The sequence below is a fragment of the Symphalangus syndactylus genome, chromosome 16, assembly GCF_028878055.3.
Source record: "Symphalangus syndactylus isolate Jambi chromosome 16, NHGRI_mSymSyn1-v2.1_pri, whole genome shotgun sequence".
Taxonomy (NCBI): Eukaryota; Metazoa; Chordata; class Mammalia; order Primates; family Hylobatidae; genus Symphalangus; species Symphalangus syndactylus.
In genome coordinates this window covers 10,017,501-10,033,008 of record NC_072438.2, presented here as the reverse complement: position 1 = coordinate 10,033,008, position 15,508 = coordinate 10,017,501, and the positions used below count along the sequence as shown (strand labels likewise).

The window sequence follows — 15,508 nt, the reverse complement described above, 5'->3', positions numbered from 1 at the left end:
TCTCACCTGCAGTGTCCACAGGGTCCCAGCACCGACGCCCAGTTCTCACCCTCAGTGTCCACAGGGTCCCAGCACCGACGCCCAGTTCTCACCCTCAGTGTCTACAGCGTCCCAGCACCGACGTCCAATTCTCACATTCAGTGTCCACAGGGTCCCAGCACCGACACCCAGTTCTCACTCTCAGTGTCCACAGGGTCCCAGCACTGACGCCCAGTTCTCACCCTCAGTGTCTACAGCGTCCCAGCACCGACGTCCAATTCTCACATTCAGTGTCCACAGGGTCCCAGCACCGACACCCAGTTCTCACCCTCAGTGTCCACAGGGTCGCAGCACCGACACCCAGTTCTGTTACTCACATACTGACCCACGGACTGCTGAAAAGGGACTTTTGAAGCTGTAATTAAGGTCCCAAATAAGCTACCTGAAAATCGGGAGTGCCCAGGTGTGCGTGACCTAGTGAGAAGCGTCCCTCCAGAGCAGCTTTCTCCAGCTGAGACTGAAGAGGACGTCAGGGGCCATGTCTCCGCTGGCCTGGCAGAAGGCAGTGGGGTGGGAAGGACGCGAGCCCGGTCCGCGGACAGGGAGACAAGACCTCCAGCGCCCGGGGGTCTCACCTGGCATGGTCAGAAGGGCCAGGACCTCCAGGGCAAGGCCAGGCCCTGGCTGACTCTGGTTCAGGAAAACATGGAGACATTCTCAAGACAGCTGGGAAGAGGTAAGGCGGCCTGAAAATCAGGCAACGCCGTGAGGTAGGCGCCACCGTCTTAGGTTCACGGTGGGGCTGCAGCTGTGTGGGGTCCTCCCCTAGTTATTGCTCTCAGGTGGGGCTCACCTTCCCAGCAAGGCTCCTGTCCGGAGCCGCTCACAGGTGAGTCCAGGACGTACTGAGAGAAGGAGAGGAAGCAAACGCGGCCGAACGGCCACGAGTGGGTCTGGGCGGTAGAGGGTGCTGTCCTGGTCTGTTCAGGCGGCTGCGACCGAAGCACCCTACACCGAGCAGCTGACAAACCACAGAACGCACTTCTCAGTTCTGCAGGCTGCGAGTACAGAATCAAGGCGCTGGCCAATTTGGGGGCTGGTGGGGTCAGAGTCCTCACAGGCAGTGCCTTCCCTCGTGTCTTTGATGACAGAAAGGGCGCTGGTCCCAGTCATCAGGGCAGAGCCTCCCGAGGGCCCCACGCCTGACACCACCACCTTGGGGGTTAGGGTACCCCATGGATTCTGGGGGACACAGATGTTCGGACCACAGCAAGTGCTCACTGTATAATTTTCTCCATTTTTCTGTATTGTGACTTTTTTTCTTAACAAAAATTTGGGTAAAAAAGTAAATTAAAATCACTTAACATTTAAAAAATTTTAAGGTGAGCCCTCGTGGCCCCCACATTCCAATGGTGACTGCCCTGTGCGCCCTCTGCCGTGCCGGGCTCACACTGTGAAATAAGCACAGCTTTGGCCGGGCGCGGTGGCTCAAGCCTGTAATCCCAGCACTTTGGGAGGCCGAGGCGGGTGGATCACGAGGTCAGGAGATCGAGACCATCCTGGCTAACACGGTGAAACCCCGTCTCTACTAAAAAATACAAAAAAATAGGCCGGGCGCAGTGGCTCACGCTTGTAATCCCAGCACTTTGGGAGGCCGAGGCAGGCGGATCACGAGGTCAGGAGATCGAGACCACGGTGAAACCCCGTCTCTACTAAAAATACAAAAAATTAGCCGGGCGTGGTGGCGGGCGCCTGTAGTCCCAGCTATTCGGAGAGGCTGAGGCAGGAGAATGGCGTGAATCCGGGAGGCGGAGCTTGCAGTGAGCCGAGATCTCGCCACTGCACTCCAGCCTGGGTGACAGAGCGAGACTCCCTCTCAAAAAAAAAAAAAAAAAAAAATACAAAAAAATTAGCCGGGCGTGCTGGCGGGCGCCTGTGGTCCCAGCAACTTGGGAGGCTGAGGCAGGAGAATGGCGTGAACCCAGGAGGTGGAGGTTGCGGTGAGCCGAGATCGCGCCACCGCACTCCAGCCTGGAGGACAGAGAAAGACTCCGTCTCAAAAAAAAAAAAGAAATAAGCACAGCTTTTATGGTCTGATTCCAGGGCAGCATCAGGAATCCAACAAGTTCATACTCATGCCGCCTCAGAACAGCTCCACACAGCATCTGTGAGGATCAGCTTCCGGTTACTGTTTATTGAGCATCTAATACGGGCCACGCCCTGATCAAGAACCTGGAAATCTAACAGCTCACAAGACCCAGACAGGAGACGCAGCCACAAAGTCATAGCCTCCCACGAGGCCACATAGGATCCATGAGGCCACAGCCCCCACCAGGCCACAGCCCCCACCAGGCCACACAGAGCCCATGAGGCACACAGGACCCACAAAGCCACAGCCCCCACCAGGCCACACAGCCCCCACCAGGCCACAGCCCCCACAGCTCCCACGAGGCCCACAGCCCCCCTGAGCCACACAGCCCCCATGAGGCCCGCAGCCCCCCACAAGGCCCACAGGCCCCCAACAAGGCCGTATAGCCCCCACGAGGCCCACAGCCCCCATAAGACCCACAAGGCCAACAGGACCCATGGATTAGAGGGAGTTTCAAGGAGATCTGCAGACAGATTTCCTCTCTTTGCATCTATTTCTTATTAAACATCTGGAATTTGCTATTAATGTAGCAAAGCCCAGCAAATATCAATGAATTTGGAAAAAAAAAAAAAAAAAAACCAAGCCAACAAATCCACTCTCTAAATGTATCTAAATATTAGAGTTTATTGGCCGGGCGCCGTGGCTCACGCCTGTAATCCCAGCACTTTGGGAGGCTGAGGCGGGCGGATCATGAGGTCAGAAGTTTGAGACCAGCCCGGCCAACACGGCAAAACCCTGTCTCTACTAAAAATACAAAAACTTAGCTGGGCATGGTGGTGGGCGCCTGTAATCCCAGCTACTTAGGGAGCTGAGGCAGGAGCATCACTTGAATCAGGAGGCGGAGGTTGCAGTGAGCCGAGATTGCGCCACTGCACTCCAGTCTGGGCTACAAGAGCTAAACTCCATCTCAAAACAAACAAACAAACAAAAATATTAGAGTTTATCTTAAAAAAAGCAAGTCAATATAACAACAGGTTGCAGGACTGTTTTCTAGAGAGTATTAGCTCCTATCAATCGGAGTTTTAACTTAGTGGATAATTCTACAAAAATGCACCTAGGCAACATTCACTATTGTTCTTTGTCATTTTGGCATTTGCGTAATTCAGTTCTGTTGGGGGAGAAACGTGGCAGATCTGGAAAGATAGTTTTGTTTTTCTTTTTTTTTTTTTTTTTGAGACGGAGTCTCGCTCTGTCGCCCAGGCTGGATGCAGTGGCACGATCTCGGCTCACTGCAAGCTCCGCCTCCCGGGTTCACGCCATTCTCCTGCCTCAGCCTCTCCGAGTAGCTGGGACTACAGGCGCCCGCCACCACGCCCGGCTAATTTTTTTTTTCTATTTTTAGTAGAGACGGGGTTTCACCGTGGTCTCGATCTCCTGACCTCGTGATCCGCCCGCCTCGGCCTCCCAAAGTGCTGGGATTACAAGCGTGAGCCACCGCGCCCGGCCGATAGTTTTGTTTTTCTTAAGGCCTCACATTTTTAAAATTCCATGATAAACTATCGATGTATGAAATTAAAAATAATTTCAATGTTTGAAGCACAATGATTTGTACCATATTTTTGCAATATTAACAGCAAATATCATAATAAAAAATAGATAAACAATAGGAAACTGTCCCTAAACCTCACTATATTTCAATGGTAAAAGAAAAATTACATTTTCTTTTTTTTTTTTTACTTTTTATTTTTTTCGAGACAGAGTCTCACTCTGTCGCCCAGTCTGGAGTGCAGTGGTGCGATCTTAGATCACTGCAAACTCCGCCTCCCGGGTTCAAGCGATTCTCCTGCCTTAGCCTCCGGAGTAGCTGGGATTACAGGTGCCCACCACCATGCCTGGCTATTTTTTGTAGAAAAATTACACACGCCTGCCTAATTCTGTAGAAAAATTACATTTTCAAATTCTAACCATTAACCAAAAATAAGGCTGCAAACAAAATAAATCCTGCCATTTAATAAAGAGTAACAGCATACACCAAAACAAGACTCACTTTATACTCCAAATCAAAAAACCCAAGTAAACAATTCTAGCCCATGGCAATGGGCCCCTGCTGCACCCTGCAGCTCCTCAATTTTGCCACAGAGTGGCTGTGGTCTAGACAGCGGCGTGGGGGGAGGGGCGGCTGAGGTCTCCAGAGTCCAGGACAGGTCCCCTTCCGGGCCCTAGCTCCAGCCCAGAACCGGAGGGAGGCATGGGGTCCAGCTCCCTGTGGAGCGGAGGGTGTGGGCTGGGAGCAGAGACTCTGGCTCGCAGAAGTGCCTGGACCCTGGAGCTAAGTCCTCACACAGGTCAAATGTCCAACATGGTCAGGGTCTCACGTCTCCTACAGCATTTTTACGAAGTCACAAATAACTGCGTGCGCAAGGTCTACTAACCGGTAAAAACATTTCCCCCATATATTTAAAATGGTTTAGGAAAACTTAACAGAAGTCGGTTGATAATTTCTGGAGCAAAATCACTGGCAGGAAGAAAATGAGGGGACTCTGAGAACAGCAAAAATCCTTGCACTTGAAGCTGTCGGAAAGGATTTGACATCAGTGACACACACCTTGTAATTTAATTTGTGGGGGTCTTATGGCTTCCTACTGGTATGCCAAATTGCAAGTTAATTCCTAAGAATCTGTTCCATCTGTAATTTATCTTCTTTTACATATCACAAATATCTCAATCATGATGGTGACATCGGAGAAACCCACACCAATTAGAGACAGCTGAATGGTCACATCCTCATCTTAACACGTCACTCCACATGCAATCGCTGATTTACTTACAGGATTCTCTCCAGTGCCCTGACAGGTGCCAGGCTCACAGCACTACTGCACTGGGCAGGCTTTAAGGTGTTCCAGTGACCCCACCTGCCCATCGTATGCTCACCGTTTTGGAGTCCCCTCCCCTCAAGTGTGTAGGGGCCGAATGACTCTTGGCAAAAGTGGTAGAATGTCACTCCACAAAGACTGGGACGTCCTTCCTGTCCCTCTCTGGCTTGGCTTGGGCTCCCTCGGAGCTGCCCTATAGAGAAAGGAACTGAGGTCTCCAGCCCACAGTCACGTGACGCAGCCTGGATGCAGACCCTCCCCAGTTCAGTCTTCAGAGGAGACACAACCCCAGATGGGAGGTCCCTGAGCCAGAGCCCACCTGGACTCCCGACCCACAGAAATAGTAAGATACTATCGGACTGCTGGTTTAAGGCAGGGGTTCTGGGGTACTCTGCCACACAGCAATATATAAATAATACAACCACTCAGCACGGCCACATCTCTAAAAACCTGGGAACCAGACAGCACAGAGCCAAACAAACCTGAACACTCAGCTTCCCAAGCCTCTTCCACAATTTCACAAAGCAAATGAAGTTTAGAAAACAGTAAAGGATATGTCAAAAGAGCAAATCAGAAGGAAGTGTTGAGTAAAAAGGTCCCTGGCGGTTACACTGGGCGAGTAAAAGCTTCTAGGTCCAGGCTGACCACGTGGGGACACAATGTGGCTGACACTGAGTACCCCGAAATGTTAAGCTGAAAACCTAACACGGTTTTCTCCTAAGTAACCAAGAAGTGAAGCTGTGGCAAAGATGAAATCCCGAACCATCGAATTCAGTGTCTCTCTTGGGAGTCTAGATAGCTCAGTTTCAGGGTTACACCTCATTGTACTGCCCAACTTCCAGGCAAGCCCGCACGCCTAATCCGAGGGGATGTCTCTGAAGAGCGACCCTGCCTTTCATTCATTTGTTCATGGATCATTCACTCTTGCCTTTCATCCATCTGTTCATGGATCATTCACTCTTGCCTTTCATCCATCTGTTCATGGATCATTCACTCTTGCCTTTCATCCATCTGTTCATGGATCATTCACTCTTGCCTTTCATTCATTTGTTCATGCATCATTCACTCTTTTTTTTTTGAGATGGAGTCTGGCTCTGTCGCCCAGGCTGGAGTGCAGTGGCACGATCTCGGCTCACTGCAAGCTCCGCCTCCCGGATTCACATCATTCTCCTGCCTCAGCCTCCTGAGTAGCTGAGACTACAGGCGCCTGCCACCACGCCCGGCTAATTTTTTGTATTTTTAGTAGAGATGGGGTTTCACTGTGTTAGCCAGGATGGTCTCGATCTCCTGACCTCGTGATCCGCCCGCCTCTGCCTCCCAAAGTGCTGGGATTACAGGCGTGAGGCACCGCGCCCGGCCGCATCATTCACTCTTTCGGGAAATGTGCAGCACACCAAGTGGCCACACGGCACCCTCTGGGAGCGGGGTTCCTGGGATGACCACCCGCTGAAAAGATCTCACTAGACAACCCTTCCCTAGTCAAAGGACAGCATCGACCGCTCGCTTCTGAATACCTCATGTACCCCACTTTTTCATTACCACTTCCAAATTAAAGGAAAACACCCACAAGTTTTCGATGAAAGGCTGATTCAAAGGTTTCAGAGAAATAAACCAACCCCCGCCCCCACCCCAACCACCACCAGGATCCTTTAATTCCTTCCCTTACTGGAGAGGGAGTGTGAAACAGCCTTGCCTGCTGCAACTTTCCTGACTTGGACCAACTGTCCCCAAAATATGCCCAGGAGCCCACATCCCAGCTCAGACCCCACCCCTCCTCCAAGTCTCCTGGACACAGTAAACGCCTCTACACTGAGGAAGCGGGGCACTCATGTGACCTTGAAGATGGGGAGTGGGTAGGAGGGGTTGAAGATGCCGGACACAGACCATGGCCAAGGCAAGGACAGGACAGCAGCCCTGGATGAGGGGCTGAGAGGGGAGGGCACAGTGCCAGCCTGAGGTGTGGAGCCTGTGGGCTGGGAGTTCCTGGAACCCTGAGGCCCCTGCCTCATACCTACCCCAGGTACCACCTAAGCGGTTCGTGTGCAGGGGCTGTGGGGCTGGCCCAGGGTCTCACGGAAAGGGCCTTGGGTACCAGGATGCCAGATGCCTGGCCTTCACAGCAGGTGTGACCAGCTGAGTGGGCTGGGCAGATTCAGGACACTGCTGGATTCCCCCCTGAGGGTCCCAGTACACCTTACAGTCTAGTCTTGGGGCCTACATGCCCCTAGTGACTTGTTCAGGAGTCCCAGCCCTCTGAGGACCTGTCTGGAAGTTCCAGCTCTCATCAGGTCCTCTTTGAGAGCCTAGCCTTCTTCCATGTCCACACCAGTGTCCCGACCCTAAGTGACCCCATCTGAGGTCCTGGTCATCTAGGAGCCTGTCCATGTCACAAGCCCTTCTCACTGTCCAGTCTCAGGGTCCCAGCCCCCAGGGGAAGACAGGGCTGTCTCAGGGTCCCAGCCCCCGGGTGAAAACAGGGCTGTCTCAGCGTCCCAGCCCCGGGGTGAAAACAGGGCTGTCTCAGCGTCCCAGCCCCCAGGGCAGGACAGGGCTGTCTCAGGGTCCCAGCCCCCAGGTGAAAACAGGGCTGTCTCAGGGTCCCAGCCCCCGGGTGAAAACAGGGCTGTCTCAGGGTCCCAGCCGCCAGGGGAAGACAGGGCTGTCTTAGGGTTTCAGCCCCCAGGGGAAGACAGGGCTGTCTCAGGGTCCCAGCCCCCAGGGGAAAACAGGGCTGTCTCAGGGTCCCAGCCCCCAGGGGAAGACAGGGCTGTCTCAGGGTCCCAGCCCCCGGGGCAGGACAGGGCTGTCTCAGGGTCCCAGCCCCCAGGGGAAGACAGGGCTGTCTCAGGTTCCCAGCCCCCGGGGAGGACAGGGCTGTCTCAGGGTCCCAGCCCCCGGGTGAAAACAGGGCTGTCTCAGGGTCCCGGGGGAGATGGGGTGGTCTCAGGGTCCCAGCAGTGCTCACAGGACTCACAGGACTGCTCCAGGGTCAGGTCCTCCTGAGTTATGGTCATGGGGTCCTGGCCCTCGTCTGTGACCCACTTTAAGGCAGGACCTTCCTGGTGGACCTATTCTGGGGTCCTGGCATTCTTTGGGTTCTGCCTGGTCCCTAGGTCTGGCCCTCCTCCGTGATTCTTCCCAGGGTCCTAGCCCTCCCTGGGCCCTGCCAGGTGGCCAGGTCCGACCCTCCTTGGTGACCCATCTTGGGGTCCCAGCCCTTCTCGGTGACCTGTCCCAGGGTCAGACCCTCCTGGATGACGTGTCATGGTGTCCTGGCACTCTGGGGGTCCTGTGCATTCCCAGAGCCCAACTCTCTTCAGGTCCTGCCTGGTCTGAGGACCCAGCCCTCCCGGGGTCCTGCCCGGGCTGGGGTCTTGGCCCTCCCGGGGTCCTGCCCGGGCTGGGGTCTTGGCCCTCCCGGGGTCCTGCCTGGGCTGGGGTCTTCAACCTCCCGTGGTCCTGCCTGGGCTGGGGTGCCGGCCCTCCCGGGCTCCTGCCCTCCCCCGGGCCTGCCAAGGGCTTCCCCGGACAGGCCGACGGGGACGACGGAGCGCGGGCCCGGGGTTCGGAGCCTCCCGGGCCGGACACCGGCCGAGGCCGCAGCCTGAGGAGCGGGCGCTAAGGGCCCAGGCCAGGCGGGGCGGACTCACTGACCTGCGGTCTCGGGGCTGCGGGCGAGTAAGGCGCACGCGGGGTCCGCGCCGGAGGGGGGAGGGGGCGCCGCTCCCTCTGGGTCCCCCCCAAGAAGAGGAGAAAAAACCCCGTCCGGAGTTTAAAACAAAGAGGCGGAAATGCCCGAGCCGAGCCGAGCTCCGCGTCGGGGGCGCCGCGCTCGGAGCATGCGCGGTGTGAGGCTGGGCTCCCACCCCGCGGCCAGGGGCGTGGGCGGGGCCGGGCCGTAAGGGGCGGGGATAGGGGCGGGGATAGGGGGCGGGGATAGGGGCGGGGAGGGGCGTGGTCAGAGGGCGCAGGCGCGTCGGGTCTGGACCCGGCTAAGGGACCCGCTGGGCGCGAGGGCCAGGGGCGGGGCATAGGGCGGGGCCACGAGGGGCGTGGTCAGGAGAGCTACCGGGCCGCGCTGCGCTGAGGGACCCGCCGGGTCCTGGACGATCGCGAGCTGGGGCGCTGGAGCGGCAGAGTCCTCAGGCCCGGGTCCCTCCGGGGGTGCCGTCCAGTACGGGTGCTGCTGTCCTTTCTGGGAGCCCGGACTGAGCGCCCTCCCGGCAGGGTTAAGGGTCGGGGTTAGGGTCAGGGGTCGGGTTAGGGGTCAGAGTCAGGGTTAGGGTTGGGTTTAGGTTTAGGGTCAGGGTTAGGGGTTAGGGTTGGGTTTTATGGTTAGGGTCAGGATTAGGGGTTAGAGTCAGGGTTAGGACTGGGCTTAGGGCCAGGGTCAGCATTAGGGGTTAGGGTTAGGGTTGGCTTTACGATTAGGGTCAGGATTAGGGGTGGGGTCAGGGTCAGGGGTTAGGTTTAGGGTTAGAGTTGGGTTTAGGGTTAGGTTGGGTTTGCGGGTTCTGGGCGGGTGGCTCTGGACGAGAGGGCAGGTTGAGTCTTGGGTGGGAAGGGAGACTACAATGGTTCCGGGCGGCGAAGGCACCGGGCAGTGTGGAGTGTGCGTGGGGAGAGGAGAGGCCCTATAGGCCCAGGGTGACCCGCTGCGAGGCTGTGGGGTGCAGGCGTAGAGCAGGAGTGGGGAGTCGTTAGCTTGTCCCGTCTGGAGAGGGGGTGGCTGAGGGAGTGACCCTGTGACTGTCCCCGTGAAGTCTAGAGTTGGACCCCGGGAGCAGCCACCAGGCAGGGGGTCCAGAGCCCAGGTATGGTGCAGCACGTGGGGAAGCGGCTGAGAGGGGCCTGAGAAGGGCTCGGGGCCTGCTGAGACCTCCAGCACCGGGTGGACACGTTATCGGGGTGGGAGGAGGACAGAGAGCAGAGACGTGAATGTGTACAGCATTCCCAGGCGTGCTGCTGTGAAGGGGAGGGACTAAATGTGGCCACTGCTGCCCCCGCGGGAGGAGAGGCAGGGAGGGCTCTGTGGAGCCATGGGGTGGCCCAGTGCAGGGGAGGGGCCCACTGGAGAGGGCTGCCTGGGATTGGGGTACTGGGGTGCTGGCCCTCCACAAGAGCCCTGACTGCCGTTTTCAGTTGGCGGAGGCAGGCCCCAGATGTGGAGGGGAGGGCTGGAGGATCATCCCGGAAGGAGGGCAGGGGCAAGGTATTGGTGCTGGGGTACAAGGGGCAGGGGGTGGCCAGCAGGCCAGGAACAGTCCTGGGCTGAGTGTGGTGGCCCCATGAAGAGGCAGAGGGGTACGCTGCAGTTCAGAACCCACTCCAGGCCCCAGGCCCCTCCTCAAGGAGGTGCAGACCCACTACTCTCACCACCCACATGGGTGGGTGCCAGCGGTGCCCAGACCTCGACCCTGAGCCCTGGGCTCCTGTGTCCAGCTCTGTTTCGGCTGAATGTCATTAGGAAGCTTAAACGCCACATGGCAGGATGGCTTCCCCAGGCCCTCCTGAGTCTGCTGTGTACCCCGGCACCCCCCACCCCCCACTGCCAATCCTGAGGCAAGACCCCAGAGTCCTCTGCACCCTCTTCCTCTCATGCCCAAACCGGCCATCCATGGTCCATCGGCAGCCAGCCAGGTCTCCCACCTGCACCCTCCCGAGACCTCACTCAGCCAAGGCCTGAGGGTGGGGGCATTGGGGCCAAAGAAGCCTAGGGTGTCGGCAGTGTGTGTTGTCCTGGTGTGAGTTCAGGGGTGTGCACACGTTACATACAGTCACATATTCCTTAGCAGAGCTGTAAAGAAAGGAGGCAGAAATCATGGCACAAGCAGACTGGAGCAGAGGGGAGGCCCCTGTCCCCTCTAGAGGGTGCTCCAACCTTCCCTAGGGCGCTGGTCCGCCCTCCCCGCCCACCCAGGTACTAGGGCCTCCTAGCGCCATCGGGCGCCTCTCTGGCGGATCATTCTGGTCACTCACAAACTGGCAGAGGGTCTGCCCATCCTTGAGGATGGAGCAGAACAGAAAGAGGTCTCTGGACCCTGTGCTTCTCTGCTGTCTTCACAGCACCACTCTTCAGGAACTCTTTCTCCAATTTCCCTCCCCGAGTTCTCTCTTAAACACATCAGGCGTCTGCGCCCACCCCCATATCTCAACCAAATGCTCCAGGACTTTGTGGGGTAAATCCAACTGCCTTTGTCACCACCCTTTCTGTTGCTGGGGTACAGACGTGGACTGGTTCCCAATTGCGCTCTTCTGTTTTCATCAGAAAGTCCTGCCAGCTCTGTCTTGGAAACTTCCCATCATCCAGCCATGGCTTTCCAAGGCTGCTGTGGCCCAAACCTGCCCTGTCCTGCTGGAGCTGGTGCCACAGCCCCTGGCCGCCAACCCCCAGTCAATCCTGAACAGAGCAGCCAACCCGAGGGTCCTGTCACACCCAGGTGGGAGCGCTCCGCCCAGCGCATGATGATAAGGACGTCCTGAGGACCCTGCTCCCACCTCTGCCTGTTTCCCCAAGCTCACTCCACCCAGAGCTCTCCCTAACACTCACTCACCTTTTTGGCAAGACTGTCAGGAAACAGGGCTCTCGGACGTGAGTGGCGGGAGCAGAGGAGCGTTTGACAGTATCCAGCAAAGTACATGGGCACTTACCCTTCAGCCCAGCGGCCCCCAAGTAGGACTTTATTCCAGAGATAAATGGCAGGAATAAAAAAGATGAATCACCAAGGCTATTAATTGCAGCATAATGTATAACAGAAAAATTGAAAACATGGCCATCCACATGGTTAATCGGATACACTCTTGAACCTCCACACCTTGGATAGTGAATAAAGAAGAGATAAAGATAAAGAAGACGGATAAAGAAGAGACAGATGGCACCACACGCTCTTACTTACAGAGTGACCTCCGGTATCCAGGATATGCTGTCCTGCAAGGTGAGAAAAGAGCTCACAGTTGCTGCCATTTACCCGGAGCAGGGACCATTGAAGTTCTACCCGTTTACTATTGGACATTCTACCCATTTGCCTGCCCTAAAAATGTTTTGTGGAGGCCAGTGCAGCTCACGCCTGCAGTCCCAGCACTTTGGGAGGCTGAGGCGGGAGGATTGCTTGGGCGCAGGAGTTTGAGACCAGCCTGGAATAACATAGTGAGACCTCATCTCTTTTTTTTTCTCTTTTTTTTTGATATGGAGTCTCACACTGTCACCTAGGCTGGAGTGCAGTGGCACGATCTCGGCTCACTGCAGCCTCCACCTCCCGGGTTCAAGCAGTTCTCGTGCCTCAGCCTCTCGAGTAGCTGGGATTACAGGCATAAGCCACCACGCCTGGCTAATTTTTGAATTTTTAGTAGAGATGGAGTCTTGGCATGTTGGCCAGGTTGGTCTCGAACTCCTGACCTCAGGTGATTCACCTGTCTCGGCCTCCCAAAGTGCTGGGATTACAGGCGTGAGCCACCATGCCTGGCCCCTGTCTCTTAAAAAAATAAAAAATTAATGGCCGGGCGCAGTGGCTCACGCCTGTAATCCCAGCACTTTGGGATGCGAGGCGGGCAGATCACCAGGTCAGGAGATCGAGACCATCCTGGCTAACATGGTGAAACCCCGTCTCTACTAAAAATACAAAAAAATTAGCCAGGCGAGGTGGCGGGCGCCTGTAGTCCCAGCTACTCGGGAGGCTGAGGCAGGAGAATGGCATGAACCCCGGGGGGCGGAGCCTGCAGTGAGCCGAGATCACGCCACTGCACTCCAGCCTGGGTGACAGCGAGACTCCGTCTCAAAAAAAAAAAATTAAAAAATAAAAATAGGCAGGGTGCAGTGGCTCATGCCTATAACCCCAGAACTTTGAGAGGCTGAGACTGGTGGATCACTTGAACCCAGGAGTTCAAGACCAGCCTGAGCAACATGGTGAAACCCTGTTTCTACTAAAAACAACAACAAGCATCTGGGCATGGTGGTGCGTGGTGGTGTGCATCTGTGGCCCCAGCTCCTTGGGAGGTTGAGGTGGGAGGATTGCTTGAGCCTGGCAGGTGGAAGTTGCAGTGAGCCGCGATTGCACCGCTGCACTCCAGCCCACATGACAGAGGAAGACCCTGTCTCAAAATAAATAAATAAATAAATCCTTGTGGATTCTGGGAAGATGGTGGCAGTAGCAAGAATTTTGTATCTCCCTGAATTCCCTCATGAGACACATAAAACTACAAAGCAGATCAAAACTGAGATGCATAGCGCTGACTGCAAAGCCAGAAGATGATATATTTTCACACCAGGTGGAGGCAAAGCCTGCCTCAATCTCCGTGCCATCAGCATGTGTGTGCAGGGCGTGAGTTTACCCTCTTTCCCGAAGCAGCTGAAACGGTGGACAAAATACATCCAACGATCTTCAGACACTGGGCATCAGGGAGCACGGGACATGGTGCCTGAGAGAGGAGCAAATGGGGCGAGGCCTAAAGGAAGCCTCCTGGCTGCAACTCAGGGAGAGGAGCTGGGCAGAGGAGGCAAAGCTGGGAATCAGGGAGGCCCACATACCAGACTCCACAGGGCAAGGACAGAGAGGAGGGACTGCCCACAGCCAGAGCTTCAGGATGGGGCAGGCATGCAGGAGCTGCCAGGAGCTGGGAAGGACTCTGGTAAGAAGCTGGAGGAACAGGGCTGGGAGTCTTTGCACCCCCACCGGCCCCAGGATGTCCTCATGGCCCCAGGGGCACCAGGCAGGGTGGTCAGCTGTGGGACAGGAGTGAAGTCTGCGCTGGTCCAGACTCAAAAGCTCAGAAGGCTGGAGAGGACCAATGTGTCTCCAAGTAACTTGACTTTGTCCAGAGCAAAGCACAGGGATATTTAATGGGAATGCAAATATACTCAGAACTCAGCAGGGAAAGTGAACAACGCCAGCATCTAATCGAAAGTAATCAGACATGCAAAGAGGAAAATTCGACCCGTGACGAGGAAGAAACTCCATCAGTGGAAGCCGGCCTGGAAACCATGCGGGTGCAGAATGAGGCCTGTGCATAGAAGCAACTATCACTGTTTCAGAGGCTCCAGGAGCGAGAGGAGGGCTGAATGTGCCTGGATGTGGATCAGGAGATGGATAAGGAAAGAGAGCTGTGAGGACCGCAGAACCTGAGGCCACCCAAAGAGACCTGCGCCGGCCACGACTGAAGCCACTGAGTGACGCACACCAAGGATGCTTACACCACGAATGCATAATGCCACTGAAAAAGCTGCTGTGGATGGGCTCTGGGGCACCAGCTTGTTATTTACAAAACTGGTGAAGGGTGGGAGTCAACCAGCCTCTCATCTTCCGTTATGCACACGGCACCTCGGGGCGGCCAAAGACCTGGCGAGTGCTCGCTTCTCTCTAGGAACGTTGCAGCCGGTAAATGAAGAAATTATAGAATAAACTCTCCCCCTCTCACAGCCCCAGTGATATAATGACACAGGTAACAACTGTCATTGATGTGAACATTACCAGAGAGATGCTGGATGTCATGTACCTCCTGGTAGGAAAGCGACACGGCTACAACGAGATCTTGCTTAAAAATCCACCCTGAATACAGGCGCGGCAGGCACTCCATCCCACCACCCAGGCTCCCCACTCTGGCTGCTCCCTGGGAGGCCCCCCAGTGGGTCTCCGTCCCAGGCCTTCTCTGGCTGGGGCCCACAGTGCAGGGGGAGCTCTCCCGGGGACTCAGGCAGCCCTGGGATGCACCTTTTCTTAGCATTGCTGTTTCTTCCCATTTCGCACTCTCTGCCCCTTTTCTGACCCCTAAGGTGGTCACCCGAGGAAAGGTCCCTGTCCAACCCACCCCAAGCCCCTTAGCTCAGGCTCTGCTTCTTGGGGACCCACACTAAGACACTGATTAGGCCTCCGGGTCTCACATTGATTTATAGGATTCGGGGACAGGCGGGAGACACCTTGGAATGTAAGCAGAAACTCTCAGGACTAGGAACTGTTTCTTCCACAACCAACTGTGCAGGGGATTGAAGAAGATACAATGAGAGAAGCAATCGAGAGGAAGCAATTGTAGACCTATGGCTTGATTTGGATCCTGAGTCACGCAAACTGCAAACAAAACGGAGCACATTACGCAACAATCGTGGTGACGGACACTGATTAGATATTTGGTGATGCTGAAAACCGGCTGGGCCCAGTGGTTCACGCCTATAATCCCAACCCTTTGGGAGGCCAAAGCGGGCGGATCATCTGAGGTCAGGAGTTTGAGACCAGCCTGGCCAACATGGTGAAACCCTGTCTGTACTAAATACACACAAAAAATTAGCCAGGCGTGGTGGTGGGCACCTGGAATCCCAGCTACCCGGGAGGCTGAGGCAGGAGAATCGCTTGAACCCAGGAGGCAGAGGTTGCAGTGAGCCAAGATCTTGCCACTGCGCTCCAGCCTGGAGGACAGAGCAAGACTCTGTCTCAAAAAAAAAAAAAAAAAAAAAAAAGATTGCCGCCCTCGCTTGCTGCCTGTGCCGCCCGCCCACCTCAGGCGCCCTTCAGTCTCCTTCCGTTTCTCCCTCCAGACGCCAGGCCCCTCTGGGAGCCGGAAGTGCCCGCAGGTGCCCTGC

The 15,508-nt window shown here is 55.9% G+C and overlaps 1 protein-coding gene across 1 annotated transcript in view; it reads right to left on the bottom strand.

Moving 5' to 3' along the window:
• Positions 1-8,773, bottom strand: part of PCGF3 (polycomb group ring finger 3) — a 61,255-nt gene extending 52,482 nt beyond the window's left edge. Inside the window, exon 1 of the mRNA XM_055245980.2 lies at positions 8,596-8,773. The gene's annotated coding sequence lies outside the window, so the exon portion shown is untranslated. The remainder of the gene's footprint in view (positions 1-8,595) is intronic.
• Positions 8,774-15,508: the final 6,735 nt, after the last annotated feature.